This window comes from Amblyomma mixtum, chromosome 3, assembly GCF_055824585.1.
Source record: "Amblyomma mixtum isolate Tamu chromosome 3, ASM5582458v1, whole genome shotgun sequence".
Classification (NCBI taxonomy): Eukaryota; Metazoa; Arthropoda; class Arachnida; order Ixodida; family Ixodidae; genus Amblyomma; species Amblyomma mixtum.
This window is the reverse complement of record NC_143014.1, coordinates 278,423,838-278,440,380: the sequence shown is the minus strand read 5'-3', so window position 1 is coordinate 278,440,380 and position 16,543 is coordinate 278,423,838. Positions and strand designations below refer to the sequence as shown.

At 48.1% G+C, this 16,543-nt stretch overlaps 1 pseudogene; it reads left to right on the top strand.

Annotated features, from left to right (window-relative positions):
• LOC149354989 (endothelin-converting enzyme 1-like) overlaps nucleotides 1-11,410 on the top strand; it is a 37,057-nt pseudogene extending 25,647 nt beyond the window's left edge.
• The last annotated feature ends 5,133 nt before the right edge of the window (nucleotides 11,411-16,543 follow it).

Sequence of the window (16,543 nt, the reverse complement as noted above, 5' to 3'; positions counted from 1 at the left end):
TGCAGTTTTTTATTCTTATAATGTCGTATCAACTAGCCCCTCACCGCACCCTTTTAGAAGTGATGAGCCCCTCGCTGGCGTCGCTATATCCCATGGGGGATAAAGACATCAATGGGTGGCTTCTTTCTACCCCGACGAGGTTTCTGGCCACCGTAACCGCAGGCAAAGGGCACCGCCGCCGCCGCCGCCGCCGCCGCCGCCGCCGCCAAGGCAAGGCAACGAGAACGGAGGGGGGGGGGGGGGGGGCACGGGAGGACCACGATACCTCGATAATCACTAAGAAATTGCACTTGTATAGCAACCAAGCTGTAGAACATAGAATTATGAGAAATAAGACGGCCGCTAACAATGTGAACATACAAAATAGGAGATTACCTGACACATCACAGGCGAAAAGCTTTCGAGCTCTACGTCAAAAATCACACCTCGCCCTATGAGAGCCCAAAACCGGCCTTTCAGGAAGTTGTGCAAAGGCATTTTTTTTTTTTTGGGGGGGGGGGGGGGCGACCGCCTCCCCTCCCCTCTAGGACCGCCACTGCTTAGAGGCCTACGTAATGGTAGTAGAATAACGTCACGAATGACGTCGAGTAATTGTGCAGCGACGCCATCACTGCTGTACTGTATGATCGTTGTGGGGTGTTCGAATTACAAGAGCGAGGTCATGTGGTTGTGATGTCAGGACCCTCTCGACTAATCCCGATTTCCTCGACACGCCGACGCCACCTGCGACGGTTTCTCCGCTGAACGGGACCCTTAACCCTATCGAGTTAAAATCGGTAGCTCTTCATTGCACGCTCGCTTTGGAACGGTGCGTACAGCGCTGTTCGGCACACACTCGGCGCGTCACAGGATGAGGGAGCGCCGGGCATCGTCCACGTAGAAGCTGCTTGCTAAGACAAAGAAGCGGTTTGCGGGGCCCCATGCAGCGCAGCTGCCCGCTGCTCCAGAGAGCGATGCACGGATGCGCTTGCCTTCGCCATCAGTGGCCGGCGTGTGTTTCGTGACGCCGTGGCGTCAGCAGCACAGCCTTACAAGCAAGCACTCTTTTGCGATCGTCGAGTGTGGGACGCGCAGTACACGCGAGTCCAATAAAGAGGCCGTCGCTCAAGTACATGGCGGACAAATGTCTTCAGGCTACCAATGACGACATCGTTCTGTTAGACGATGGCTCGAGACCACATTTGTTTAAATTAAAGCCAGGGCTACGCAGGGCCGGATTAAGGAAAATGGGGGCCCTGGGCTAATGCGAATGTAGGCCCCCTCTGCTTTCCCTCTAATGCAAACCCTGCCCCGTGCTACACTACTGGAATATATCCCACGTTTCATTGTAATTCCACCAAATTGAAAAGAATGGAGTGCAATCAATGGTATTCATGCAGAAGTAACGCATTAGCATTAGCGTTAGCATTAGACACGTATCCGTCCGCGACCGAGCGCCGAAAGCCACGGAACAGGCACGTGAGGCGAACGACAACTTGCGGGACTGCAATGCAGTGCGCCGCGCGCGCCGCCTCTTCTCTTTCAGTAACACCGTACACAATCCGACAGGCAGGTTCTCGTTCGCAAAACTGCTTTAATGCTCACGCATTAAAGAAAAGCAGGCTGAGATAGCTTCCTTCAGTTGAGCTGGGTACTCCGGCCGCGAGTGGGCAATAGAAACGCTCGTTAATTAGTGCCCCGAGTGGGTGTTATTAAAAGATATTAATATTAATTTGATTACACGAATTCGAACTCGAACAATCCACCCGTATAGCTGAGAGAAGCACTATACTGCACGCGTTTATTTTCTCAACAGTCTCTATATGATACTCGCACTAGTAGACGCCGCTTCAAACGCCGCTGCGCATTTTGGTTTCGTTTTTGCCTACCCTGCTCTAATCATACTTGTGACACTGAAGCGCGGCACTTCCTTACATTTGTAAGCCACGCAGAGGGCGCAAAGCAATTATTTTTCACATATAGCACCGCATTTCATATTAGCCGATATTTATTTATTTATTTATTTATTTATTTATTTGAAAATACTGCAGCCCCATTCTAGGGGCTATAGCAGGAGTGGGTACATAAAATGTGGAACAATTCCACACATACAAGGGTACATTACAAGCATTAGAAATATAAACGCTGAGAACAACAACATACAATGCTACGACTCAATTTCCGACGCAAAATCATAGACTGATAATGCACGAATGTTACCATCCAAAGAATTCCAACTCTCCACAGTGCGCGAAAAAAAAAACTGCATTTGAAAACGTTAGTGCGGGCAAACAAAGGTTGGATATTAAGACCGTGATGGCTCTTGGTTGCAGATGGTTTTGAAAACGAGATATGCTTCCCCTCTGAAAGGCAATTAGCAGAATGGACTATGGAGTGAAGAAGTTTTAAGGACTCAGTTTTTCGGTGGGATGCGAGCGGGCTTAAGTTTAGGGAAGACATCGCAGATGAGGGTGAAAAATGAAAGTCGTAGCGGCGGAAAATAAATCTTACAGCTTTACGTTGTACAGATTCTATTTGATCGATTTCGCATTGCTTGTATGGATTCCAGACATTAGAAGCGTATTCAAGAATAGGGCGAATTAGAGTTTTGTACATGAGAAATTTGGCTTCTTTAGGAGCATCCCGTACTGTGCGCCGCAAGTAACCTACCTTTTTAAGAGCTTTAGCTGTGATGTAATCGACGTCTTTTGACCATGTCATATTGTAAGCAAAAACGACGCCAAGATATTTCTATTCATGTACCCTATGGAGTGATGCATAGTCGTAATTAGAAGGTGATAGGCGGTTGGTGAAAGACATGACAACTGTTTTGCTGAAATTGATGTTCATCTGCCGCGTATTGCACCAGTCACGGAACATACCAAAAGACTCATTCAGAAGGAGGTGATCATTAACAGAGTTGATAGTGTGGTAGAGTACGCAATCATCGGCGTATAGGCGGATCTTTGAGGTTATACTGTCAGGTAAGTCATTAATGTAGAGCAAAAATAGCAAAGGGCCAAGGACAGAGCCTTGGGGAACACCTGAGGTTACATCGGCTAAGGAAGAATCGACGGAATTGAAGCGAACAGATTGGGAGTGGTGTGAGAGGAAATCGGCAATCCAATCAACGAGTTGAGAGTTATTGAGAATTACTTTTAGTTTGCATAACAATTTAGAGTGAAGGACCGTGTCGAAAGCTTTTGAGAAATCGATGAATATGGCATCGATTTGGTTACCGGCGTCTATGCTGAGAAGAATGTCATGTGCGAATTCGGTTAACTGAGTCACTGTACTAAACCGCTTACGAAACCCGAGTTGAGCTCTAGACAGAAGATTATTTGCTTCAAGAAATTCCATAATGTGTTTATAAATAATGTGCTCTAGGATCTTACATGAATGTGCAGTTAGAGAGATCGGCCTATAGTTAGAAAGCAATTGTTTTTTGCCGGATTTATAGAGAGGGAGTACATTGGCGAGTTTCCATGAGGAGGGGACAATGCCAGTAGAAAGATTTTTGAAATATAGTTGAGAGATATTGAGATGACCAGAGGGAATAACGTGCTAGGAAGGTGTTTGAGATATAGTCCGGTCCAGCGCATTTTTTTTTGTGTCAAGGCACAAGATAAGATTCATAATCCCCGGAGTGCTAACCATAATATTTGAGATAGAATGATCATGATTGGGAAGACTGAAAGATGGAATCATGTTATTATCACGTGCAAAGACGGAATGAAAGTAGGCATTAAATGCATCAGATATTTGAACAGGGTCAGTCACAATTTCTCCATTAATAACAAATGAGGTGAAGGAAGTGTTCGAGGGTAGAAGAGAGCGCCAAGATATACGAGGGTTATCTCTTAGCAGCCGTTGGAGCTGAACGCGGAAATAGAAATCTTTAGCAGAGTGCATTTTATTTCGAAGTTCATTTTTCGCAGCTTGAAATCGAGCAACAACATCAGGGTTTTTGTTACGTGTCATGCGCCTCAGCAGGGCCACACGACGTGACATCTGCAAAACATCGCGATTAATCCAAGTGAGAGTATGATTTTTTTCTTTGTTTTGACGGGAACAAACAGTTTAATGCAGTCTAACCATTTTTTAGAAATATTCAACAAGGTCATTAACGTCGCCGTCACGGCTGAGCGCGCAGAAGGCGTCGAAGCACTCGGCTAGTTTATCGATTACGGAGTTGTCGTCTGCGTGATGGAAATCCGGAAATGACGTGAAGGTGTACTGTGGGTTACTAGAGAAGCGAGACAGGGTAAGGAAAACTGCTTCATGGTCAGAAATACCACCGACAACCGTACACTGAAACCCGGTGTCTGTTAGGTTGGGGCTTAGGAAGATTAAGTCAAGCAGTGATTTCAGCCTGGTGGGAAGCGTAACTATTTGAGTGAGTCCAAGAGAGAGCGATAGATCCATCAACTCTTTTGCTAAAGAAGCGTCACGGCCAGAATAACACATCGATGGCCAGTGAATACCAGGCACGTTGAAATCCCCCATGAAGATGATGTTAGATACTGAAAGGCTGTGTATGAACTGACCAACAGAGTGCAAAACATCAGCAGAGGTTTCGGGGGGGGGGGGGGGGGGGGTCCGTAAAAAACGCCAATAATAACAGTCTTGTTCTAAATAAAGCTTGCACCAAATTGACTCGGTGTTGCAAGGAGCAGGAAGTATAGAAAATCTAAGATAAGAACGCAAAAGTAAAGCTACACCACCGCCTTTGCCCTCATGCCTGTCAGCACGGATAGCAAGGTAACCAGGTGGGGTAAATTCAGAGTCATATATGTCAGGGTGTAGCCAGGTTTCAGTGATACCAATAATGTGAGGGTCATGGGAGGACAAAAGAGCGAGAAGATCAGGGAGTTTGTTTGAGATGCTTCTAGTATTAAGATTTAAGACGAGACTGGGTGGCGAGCTAGGTGAACGTCAACGGGGTAACGGAGGAAGCTCACTAGATTCGGTAGCTCCATGACAGGGCAACGAATGAAGCTCAGAAGATTCGGTCGCATCGTGATGGGGGTCCTGCTTCAAGCTACTCGAAGCTTCATCCCATGTGTACCTGACACCATCAATGAAACCATATACTTAGGGTTTAAAAAATAATGAATTAATTTTAGGGGATTATGAAAGCATTTCCAACGGAATGCTTGGCGGCGAGGCTCTCTGTAAAACCGGATGTTATGCCGTCGCCAGGAGTTTCAAACACACTACACACCTTCTGACGCCACTGGACGGGGGGATAGACAGGAAACCACGAAAACCCTACCGCAACCCGTAAGCAAACGCATATATCGCTTGATAAAAAAGCCCCCCCCCCCCCCCCCCCCCCCCCTCCCCTCCTCCGGGTGGCGGTTGATTCCTATTTTTGCAGCTCGACAGGCTGTCTCCAACTGATTCGCTAAACGAAGTTACATTATGTGGGGGCCCGTCTCCTCGTCCTGGGTTTCTCGCTTCATACGTGTCGCACGAAGTTCCATTGCCCGTGGTTCCATATACTAAGCAGGTTAGAATAAATGGGCCCCCTTCTCCTGCTGTCAGAGCGGAGGCCCTGCGTTGAACCCCCCCCCCCCCCCCCTTTTAATCCAGCGCTAGGGTTACGCGCTGTTATGTGTGGTATTCAAATGACGTGATCGTTTGTAGACAAGGCAATTATGTGCGTAGATCACCTGTTTCCCGTATCCTGGACATTTCGATTCCCTATAGTAGAGTTACTGTATACGCTACCAAAGGTAGCAGAGTTGCGCGTCTGTTTTCAAAACGCCGTTCGCGACTACATTGGTAGAGCGCCATCACGTGGTGTCCAAGCAACCGTGTACTGAGGAGAAGACGACGCTCGATGGGCAAAATCGTCCACTTTCGGTTCTGAACCGGTTTTACCGGTGTCGAGTGCTCCCCCACCGTCTCTGTTCCCGGATTCTAGACGCCCTGCAGGCTTTCTTCTCCCTCTGAGAGCCTCCTCGGTACGGTGCATGTTTTGCCCATCGGACCAGAAACACGTACGCTGATGACGTGGGCCGGGAGAGGTCTATTCGCGACGCCGCCGCTGGATTGACAGCCGGCCAAGTTCGAAGCGGATCCACTATCCAACAGCTGTTTACGTTCGCTGCTCTATAGCTGCTGTGGGGTGTCTAGCGTGCGTAGGTCACGCCTTTTTTGTTTTGTTCTTTTTTTGCTAAAAGTTGCATCGAGGTTTCTTTACCGAAAACAGGCTGGACATGCGGATCTGCGCTTTTTCGTGTACACTGTTGAAACGCTAAAATAGAGCTCTGCGTGGCGTATTTATCTCTGTTGGCATAAAACCTGAATGGAAAACAATTTTTAATCGATGGAAACATGTTTGGGCATCTGATTGTTTACTTCAGATGGTAACGTTCATCCAGTTTCGAGCAAACTGTATTTTGGATTTTTATACTGTCGTTTTTATAGTTCCGGCTCATAACTTTCTGCGGGGTTTCGTATTTAGTAAAGGAGACTATAAACAGGTTTTTTAACGCAGGACCGGTGAATAAATGTTGCCGGAAAGATGAATGAATGCTGCATTTGCACGGCGTATTTAGAATACTGAGTCAGCCCTTAGGTTATCAGGTAAATAGTTCGGGGAAGGTGACTGTGGGAATCGCTTGCTGCCGCAGCTCACGGCGCGCGCTTGAAAGAGCACCGTTTTGTCTTGACTATATTTTTTTGCCTGGGTTACGCAGTCAGTTTTTTAGATGCTTTTTGTTTGCGATCAATCGAAAAAGTGGTTTAAAAACCTCGGAAAAGCGCCCACGGTTGATCGGTGATGCGCTAGGCATGTCGCCTGCAGAAACGGAGTGCGGCTTCCCCGCATAACTTCGGTTGCTTGACAGGCAAGATGGCGGACCTACGCGCAACTCTGCTACCTTTGGTAACATATACAGTAACTCTACCCGATAGTACAAACCAGCGCCACTGTGTGTCTCCGTTTCCCGCCCCATGTGGTTGCTGAGAAAGCAACCGGGCTCTAAGCGCTGCAGTGAGAGTTGTATCTGCGGCGAGTTCGCCCTCTAACACCGATCACTTGACGAGCCCTTGCACGTGCCTCGCTATAACTTCGTCGTGTACAGGCGCGAGCTCACCCAGGACACACCACCAACCCCTGGACGCACCTCGAGCCTCGCGCTTAGTGTAAAGTGTATGGTGGGGCACGCGGCCGTTAAGACGCCGCCGAGCGCTTCAGACGCCTCTCAGGCGCTGCACGTAGCCGGGAGGCGACTGCCCCCAAACAGGCGGACGGGTTGCAGGGACGGAGCACGCGACAGTGACGCTGGCCGCAGACATCTCCAACTCTGTGCTCGATATTTCATGGACTAAAACTGACAATGTGTGCGTCTTCCTGCGCTCCTCGAGGTGTGAGCGTCCTCGCTCTGCCGAAGCCACAGAGGGCGTGCGTTTTAAGCACTTACAAGGGAAGGAGTGGCGGCAGCCTTATTGTAGATATGCACCTGTACAGTAGGGTAAAGGCAGGGACTAAGGAAGGGGTGAAAGGGGCGGAAAATTTAAAAGGAAATCACAACGCTTACTCTTGATATCACTGAATTTCATATTTTATGCAAGAAGCGAGCTTAAAGGGTCAGTCTACTGAATTTTATCGGCCATATTTTCTTTGCGGCAACCTATAGCTCTTTACTCAAATTACCGTTTAGCCAGGTGTGGTGCCAAGACGTGCGGTAGAACATTTTAAAATAGAATTTATTGATGTGGGAACACATCAGTATGAGATGGTAGTCTCATCTGGCAACCATGTGGATTTCCGCCGCGCGGCGACAAACATGGCGGCGCCCGTCGAAGCTGGACCTCTCGCTTCGGACTGAATTCTCGTTGTTTCTGCTTTTTTCAGTGCGTTCACTGGCCATAAATGGGGCGCCGGTCTTTCGCTTCGTCTCATCTCGCCTATAAGAAAACGCATAAGTGATAAATGTGCTTTATTTTAAGAATTAGACTGACGATTCTGCCGCTTCTAGGCTTAAGTGGAGAGTCGGTTTGTTTACAGCAATGGTTCCTGTCCTGACAACCAGATGGCGCCACTATAGGCTGAGTTTATTTTTGCGTCTCTGCTAGCATACGCTGAACTAAAAGTGGGAATGTGCCTGCGTTTAGAGTACTTATAACTATAAATATTCATGTGATTTACAGAAAAAGCGAGCGGTACGCCTTCTACAGTGTACTAGAACAAAACGTACGTTTCTGTGACATTGGGGCGTACTCACGGTACGTAGTATATTCACTTATACTTCTACAAAAAAAAGACTACCACCTGCTTGAACAAAATGAACGTTTGGGGTCGCCACCATGCATTTTTACGCGACTTTTAACGCTGAAATAAAATATAAATTCCTGCCTAAACCGGGAGCAGTTCCCTCGTTATTGATGTTATAGAGTGCCAACTACGAGAATATGTCATTTTTTATACACTCATATCGGTGAGTAGACTGACCCTTTAAACGGGAATTTCCTCGACAGGCTGAAACACAACACAAGGCGGAGAAGAGGAACAGAGAGGATTAGAAGTTCCTGTCTTTTAAGTCTTTTAAAGCCTGTTTCTAATTTGTAGAGTCACGGAGAAGATAACCCGAACTGACGGCGCGATGATCGACTACTACCGGTGGCGTTATGCAGCTACAGACGAGCATTATCTCGATAACGACAGAAGCACCGGCATGAGGTCGTAAAGGAACGCCTCTTCTCGATGTGTGGTCATCCTTCTGTTGATTCGTGTTTTCGTGTCTGCACGGAGAGACCGGAAGGTTTTCATAGTCGCTCCGGCAGTTCACGTCAGCTTGTCCATGTCTGTACGGCCAACCTCATCTCTTCATCTCGACCTTATTCATTATTCATTAGACACTTAAGACCAAGACAAAGCGCTTCTATCGTTAGCGTTTTTTTTTACTGCCTCACCGCTGGCGGAAGATGATAAATTCGACGAACTCGTTTTCTGCTGTAGGTTTGAACTTGTTGCAGATCTGAATCAGATACTTTAGAAGCTGCAGGGCCCACTGGTTCGCTGATTGCACGCACTACGTAAATGAAATAAAGGAAGAACTGCGAAACCGCTTCATTACCCTGCGCCTTCTTTCCAGGCCTCGAAAGCTGCGTCTCCCGATTCGGCCGCCGCTGGGCCGCAGGTGCCTCTGGCCTCGGCAGTGGCTTGCTTGGTCCTCGTGCTGATCGGTGCCGCGTTGGTGGCCTACATTCGACTGGCCCATACGCCCGCGTCCCAGGAACGGGACGGCAACGTGTGACTGAGCCCCCAGTGCCGCTATCACTGGCAGCTCATTTTGGCCAAGGTGAACTGGAGTGTTGATCCGTGCAGCGACTTCGAAGCGTTCGTCTGCTCCAAGTGGAGGCCGCCGCTCGACGACCCTCAAGCCTGTTTCACATGACAGCGAAAATGCTAGCGAATCCTGTCGCCGCGGCGGAAAAACCTGTTTTTGAGTCGTCGCTGCGACGAGCGGCGAGGTTTCAACAAGTTGGAAATTTTCGCTGCGACGCGTCGCTGAATCGCTCAGTCGCTTGCATGTGAACCGGCCTTCACGCGTACGGATCGGCCCTGGCCTATCACGCCGTCGCGGCCTGGTTCAACGGATTCCACTCGCTGGTAGTGAGAGGCGCGCGTCAATTTTCCGCGGTATCGAAGGCGCAAGCTATGTTGCAAGCCTGCCTGACCAACAGTGGCGCTAATGGTTCTTCTGCTTCTTTACTGAGGCAGTTCATGTTACAGCGAAAGATACCATGGCCAGACGATCCCCTCCCTGGCACTAGCCCTTTCGGGGTCCTTGTGGACCTGGCGTACAACTGGGGGCTGAATATCTGGTTTCGGCTGAAAAGGCTAAGGACGCCACAAAAAGCACAGCATGTCCTGCTCTTCAGGCCAGCTGACTTCGCTCCGCTGTGGATCGCTTATAAGGAACTGGCTATAAAATTGGAGGGCGTTGTGGCCTACTGGAATAGGTTCCACGACGCCTTCGCCATGGGCCAGCCTCGGCGTAGTGACGGCGAAATCGAGAAGATTGAAAGTGTCGAACGGAGCGTGTTCGCAGAGCTTCAAGAGATCCTTGAAACAGAACTTGCCACACCTGCTCCGTTCTTGCTAAAAGACATTTCTAATATCACGGCCAGTTTGTCTTCAGTTGACTGGACACGAGAGATGAACATGAACGCACGAGTGCAAGGTGGTTACGATCCATCAGACTTAATTGTGACCAGCGATGTAGCATTCCTGCAATCTGTGGATAGTATCCTTTCCAAGTTTGACGCTCGTTCTTTGCTGATGCACGTGTCGTGGTTTTCCATACAAGCGTTTGCTTCACTTGGAGATCGTAACCTACTGCCAAAACGACATGAGGAGGACTGGCCGTCCGCCCTTAGGCGCCACAGGCTATGTGCAGCTCAGGTAGACGGCTCGTATCAGCTCCTGATCAAGACGCTCTTCGTAGCTAATAGTTTTACAGCGGCATCCAGAAAGGCCATCGATGGCTATCTCAGTCTCGTGACGCAGCTGGCCCGTGACAAAATATCCAACCTGTCCTGGGCTCCCGACGAATCCATCCGGCGCACTGCGTCCTCAAAGCTTGACAGCACTCGGGTAGTCCTGTGGCCACCAGAAAACCTGCTAACCGAAGATGGTCTGACCGCTGTGCACGCTAATTTCTCGTCCAGTGAAACGTCCTTGGTCGAGCACGGGCTGAGTGCCATGATAGCCAAGCGAGCGCTTCAGAGCAAACCAGAGTACGAAGAGATACTGGGCTTGCCTTTGGACTACATGCAGCCATTGTTCAGATACGATTATTTCTCCAATAAAGTGCTCATATCGGCCGCAGCCCTTAACCTGCCCACCAATGCAGGCCAAGGAACAAGGGCGATGTTATACGGCGGGTTAGGTTTCTCTTACGCTCTGCAGCTGGTGAAGGCTTTCGACCAGGGAGGACTCAGAGTGGGCGCTGACGGCAACTTCAACGCAGACTCATGGGCGCCACAGCAGTGGATCGACGCGCTCTCCAACGAGTCGGCGCTGTGCTCTGGGTCGTCTTCGGGCGCGAGTCTTTTACAGGAGGTTCCGGCGCTACAATTAGCCCACGCTGCGTACGAGGCAGCACCCGGTGACCTACCGCAGCCGGGACGTGTCACAAAGGTGTTCACCGAAGATCAGGTGTTCTTCATCACCGCCTGCCTCAGCTTGTGTAACCTGTCGCGCAACTTCAGCTCACTAAGGGGCGACTGCAACAAGGCCGTCGCAAACTTTGCCAAGTTCTCCCGAGCCTTCGACTGCGGCCCCCGCACGCCCATGAACCCTGACACGAGGTGCTCTTTTTTTACTAGTTGTTCTGTGTGTCGTCCTCTCGTGCCACTGTGCCCTCTCGTGCCATGTTCTCCATTTCGAAGCTCTTTGTTGAACCTGTTTTGATTTGTCAAGCTTGCCTCTAGCCCAAAACAACCGTGTCTAAATTTTTAAATGCAAGAAAAGTACGCGATGAGCTGGTAGAAAGCAAAATCAAGCTTAAGAACAGCTGTATTTGACGCAGCAACCAGAGCGTACAGGACAGCTCAGGCTACGCGTCCGAAAAAAAGCGTAGGAAATGTTCACGATCACCTTCGACCATTTGCACTGCGTGGAGTCATGAATAACGAAGTGAGGAATGCGTTGTAACACACACACTGAAATAGCAAGGACTTAATGGACATCAACAATGATGCGCTAGCACAGCGTGTCCACAAGACACAAGCTCACATGCTCCTATGAAATCGCTCAGAATCATGGTTACCCTATAGTAGATACCGTGCTGTGTTTCCTCTCACAGTCTTGCTCCTGACATCAGTCAAGTTGCGAGGTAAGATTCGTGGCTCAGATTAACTGTTAGGAAGTTCATGCTTGAAACTTTTTTTTAAATTTTTAAAGTGAAATGAATGAGCGAAATTAATTTAAGTGAAATGAATTAGCGGCCGTCGGCGAAGCGTTGCGAGGCTACTTATAGGTCGTGTGCGCATGTCAATCAGTTAACGGGTCGTTGCCTTTACAGCGTTTGCGAGCTTGCACCACATAAAAATATAGCCGTAAAATACTCGCCATATCAAGTCTTATTGAAAATTCCCCTAGAAACACTCACTTACGCTGCAAATCGCATGAAGCTTCTTTAACCGCCAACGCTCTCTCCTCGTTTCTTGCACTTATCGCGCTGCGTACATGTACGCGTGAAGCTTACGTTTTTGGATTATAGCGCACAGTTACGTGCTGGGGCCTAGCTCGGAACTGCGTCGGGTTCTGTGACAATGGTCTGTGTACTCCTTGAATATGTTTCCACATCTGATTTTGCAACCTGACTGCATTACGATTCAGCATTCCTTCTGCTTAAACAAGTCTATGCATGTTTGGAGAAGCACACTACACTTCGTTAGATTTGATTTATCTTAAGGACCAAGCGGGCTTCACCAATGGCTGTTAGTAAAGACTGCCATACTTCGACCTGTGGCTTGGAGCAGACACAAAAAGGCGTTCCAGAAGTTAGGCTGTTCACTGCAGCGCCATGCAGTTTTACACTGCGGAGGTGGCTAACTACCTCCACTTGTGTAGAGGTTTTTTGGTCGTGGTTTAAAAGTTGTGGCCTACGGAGGAACGCCGCCACCGTGCAAAAAACTGGGGTTGGCATAGGTAGAAGCATTCGTGTATACGAAAATAGAAACGCACATGCAAAACCAGCGACGCATGAGAGCAATTAAAATACAGAAAAGGACTCTCTCGACATTACTCGCAGGTAAGTAGCAATGATATTCGTAGACCAAAAAATTACGGCTTCCCGCATATGCGGTTTTTATTGTCTTTGGCAACTGCGGTCGCTTTTTTGATTGTTTTTTAGAGCGCAGGTCTTTGGCGCCCGTTTCGCGGCGTCGCAGTCGCCGTTGCCCGTTCGGCGTTCATTGTGTTGACGCTTTACACTCCGATCATTTTAAGGCGGCGGTACCACGCTAGCGGCGGTCAGCAGCCGTTTTTCGTCATGTTTGTGTGAGCGGTGTGGCTCATCCGTTTGCGCTAGAAAAATGATATTGAGCGCATTGTAAAGATAATTGTATCTTCTTTGCGATGGTATGTGTCGCTAAAAGCAATTCACGTTAGTATAATAGCAGTGAGCAACAGAGCGAGGGGCATAAAACGATATTTTTGCTCGACTTGCCTGCGTTTGCCTTGCTGTTTACGAAAACTACTGCTCCGAAAAGAAAACTGCTTCTGCAGCTTTTAGATGAAGTGTGACTCGAGGACCTTACGGGCAAGTTATTGAGTTATATTGGGTAGTTATTTAGAACTGGTGCCATAAAAAAGAGTGAAATTTAAAAGAATGACGCATTAATAACTCCTAGTCCAATTCATAAATCACAAACATATTTAGCAGGATTGTAGATAGTACCCATGTTGTTAATTCTTGAAAATTTCATTGAGCTACATGTCATAATTTTAGTTTTCATTGTTCAAAGTTGGTCGTAACCTAGAAACTGCGCTTTTTTGATCTGAGTTTTAGAAGCAAGTAAACGTCGTATAGAGAACAAATTTGGCACGCAAAATATTTAGGAAACATTCAAGGACCTGCTCAAGGCGGAATTTCGCTATGACAAACAGAACGGTATTACTGCGCCATTCAATTGCGCCATTTTTTGGTGCGCCGTAACCTCCGCAAAATACATCCAGCGCGAAAGATCACTGTTATATTCCAGGCTTTTTTGACAGGAACTGAAGTCGCTGGTCTTAATACTACCAGTGATGTAAATTTGGGTATCATAAACGACTCATGTTAGCTCTCACTCGCCCCTTTGTTGGTCGACGGGGCTGCTGCATTTGAATCTCGTGGGCGTTTTGACTCAACAATGGAGTTCCGCCGGTCAACGACAGTGGCGCTGTCAAACATTTTGAAGCAAGACTTATGAGACAGACGACTGACTTCGCTGAAACCTGTCCTGCCTTTCGGTCGTTTCTTCGGCTGCTCAGCAGGCTGTCATCGGCGTATCGTGCTGTTTTGCTTGTTGGTGTTTTTTTTACTGTGCTTTTGTATTTGTGTGCAGCGCCGTTTTTTATCGCTTTATCTTGCCAGTTTTTTGTGTGTAAAAGTGTCAAATGGGGAATCGGCGGAAACACCTTCAGCGCAAAAGGTCGACGATGACAAAGCTTCGTACGCGCATGGCTGATGACAGGGCCAAACGCAGGTGAGCCATTCGGACCGCAATTTTGTTATTAGTATGTGCATTGAAGTACCAACTGTACCTGTGTCGCGTGCGTGAGCTACCTCGTAGTGTGTGTTATCGAGTGCGGTTTTTAATGAACGCGTGTGCAAGATTACCAGTGTCACGGCACTGTGATATTTCGTAAGGCGAGAGCAGAAATCTGCTGCATAATTATTTGTTCCTTAGCTGGGGGCCTGTAGAAGTGGCTCTAAATTGGAGAGTTGAGGGGCTTGTGTTTAGAAATAAGCGATGAGTTTTAAAAGACACAGAGGGCATTGAGAGATATTTTATGTATATGACGACTCTCGTCCTGAGCATGCGCACGTCGCGGGTTGGATCCAGATGTGGCAGATGGAATTTTTTTCTTCATTCCGCTCTGAAGTAAGTCTATAAACTGTTGGCATTTCTAAAAAATCTACTCCAGCTTATCTAGGGCGATAAAATCACCTGCTGATTCTGCATTGCGCAAAATATTTCGCGTTTGTGTTTTGCATTCCTCCTGAGCTCGTTAGGAGCTCGCAGTGCGTGGAAGTGGCAGTTTGCGTTGTGGGGGATGGACACCTTTCTATGCGAGTGGCATTTGGCAGCTTATGTGTAGATTATGATGAGGGAGGGGCAAAGCGTGATGAAAAATCGTACAAGCGCACTGCGAGCCGTAGCTACTGCAGATACCTTAGTACCGGTGAAAAACTGTAGTTCTTAGCACTTGAAATTTTTTGCTGAGGACGTTCAATTTTCTTCATTCATGCACCTAGCACGCGCCTATGATGCTGATTATCTTCTAGTTTCGTGCTAGGAGGGCGGTGCTTTTAAAGAAATATAATTGTGCTCGTGAAATTCACTGCATAACTGTGGCTAGAGAAATGCGCTAGTCAGTGCATGCTTCTGTTTCGTATTCACTGCAAGTAAATTTTTCTTCTCCTACTTCGCTGCAAGAATAAGTTGCTTGTGTGTATACCTCTTCAGTTAATCATCCCGGTTTATTGCGATCGTGAAGTACAATTTAGGGATGTCGAAGAAGCCCAACTTCTCATTTTTTATTGTCTGTAGTGTTGAAAAGGGGCCAGAGAGCAAAACTTGTGTTGCTTTTGAGCACTGACATTTCCTGTCACTTCCTGAAAATAGACTCGCATATTTATTTATTTATTTATTTATTCATATGACATTGGTATGGATTGTTTGCTTTCAGGCAGCCACCATGATGTGCGGGGGAGTTGTGCAAGGCATCTGAACGTGCTTAGCAGATGTTGCAATAAAATGGTCCTGTTTTTATAAGGAACATGCGTTTGTCTTTTGAAAATGCACATCAATGGAAGTGAATGAAGCCTTCCGCTTTTGCCTCTACCAGTGGCGAAGTGCATGTGTGGACAGTGCGATTTCACTAGCATTGTAGTGAATGCAAAATCATGCCCCCAAAATTATATGTCAATCACACACTGCAAGAAAAAAAGAATGCACGGATAACATTCTTGAAATGTATATGGGAGCGTAGCTGGTGATATGCACGCGCACAATGCAGCAAAAACAATGCCAGTATCTCTTGCCATTGTTCGCACTGCATGAAATACCAGTACCTTCTCTCAGTGGTGTGCAAACCACGGATACCGAAATCGTTAGAAATGCAATTAGTTGTCAGTCTCGGCTACAGGGTATTATGATTCAAAACTAGCTCTTGTAAATGGCGCGGTTTCCGGAAGAGCTGCTCCGCAATGGTACAGCGACATTTACTGCGCATGGCGCTGCACGAATGCGCGTGTAGTGTCTAGATAGTAGTAGGTGAGTTGCATAAATATGGAAGTCTGCTATGGTGCGCTTGCTGCTCGCACCGCTGGCACTTCCTCTATGTGCACGTGCCAACCTGCTCGCGGGTGCTCAAAAGGGGTGGTGTCCCTCGTTGTTAGTCATGGCTGGAATTCCGCTCCGGTCAAGAATGGAGAAAATTGTGCTGCGGGCATGCGGGGCAGCTTGGTGCATGCGAGTGAGAGGGGGAACTTGCGGAGCGGGCGAGCATAGTGTCTGTGGTGTGTGTGTGTGAGAGAGGGAGAGAGAGCGCGCTCGCCCTCTCCCGAAGTGCGCGCCTCACGTGTCAGGTCGCCTGCAACGCGAGGCTGCTGAAACCTTTCACGGTCCTCCCCACTGGCTGTATCGCCTCGCGTAATGGAAATACAAGCAGGTGGGAAGGTATTCCCTCCTCTTCCCTTCTCTCTGTACCCTTTGTTTTCCCCCTCACTCTCATCTCGCTTTCCATTTCCTTCCCCCAGCCCCAGCTCAGGTGCTTCTAGACATGATAGCAGATGCCGGTGCTGGCAAGAAACCTTTTACCTTCCTTTTC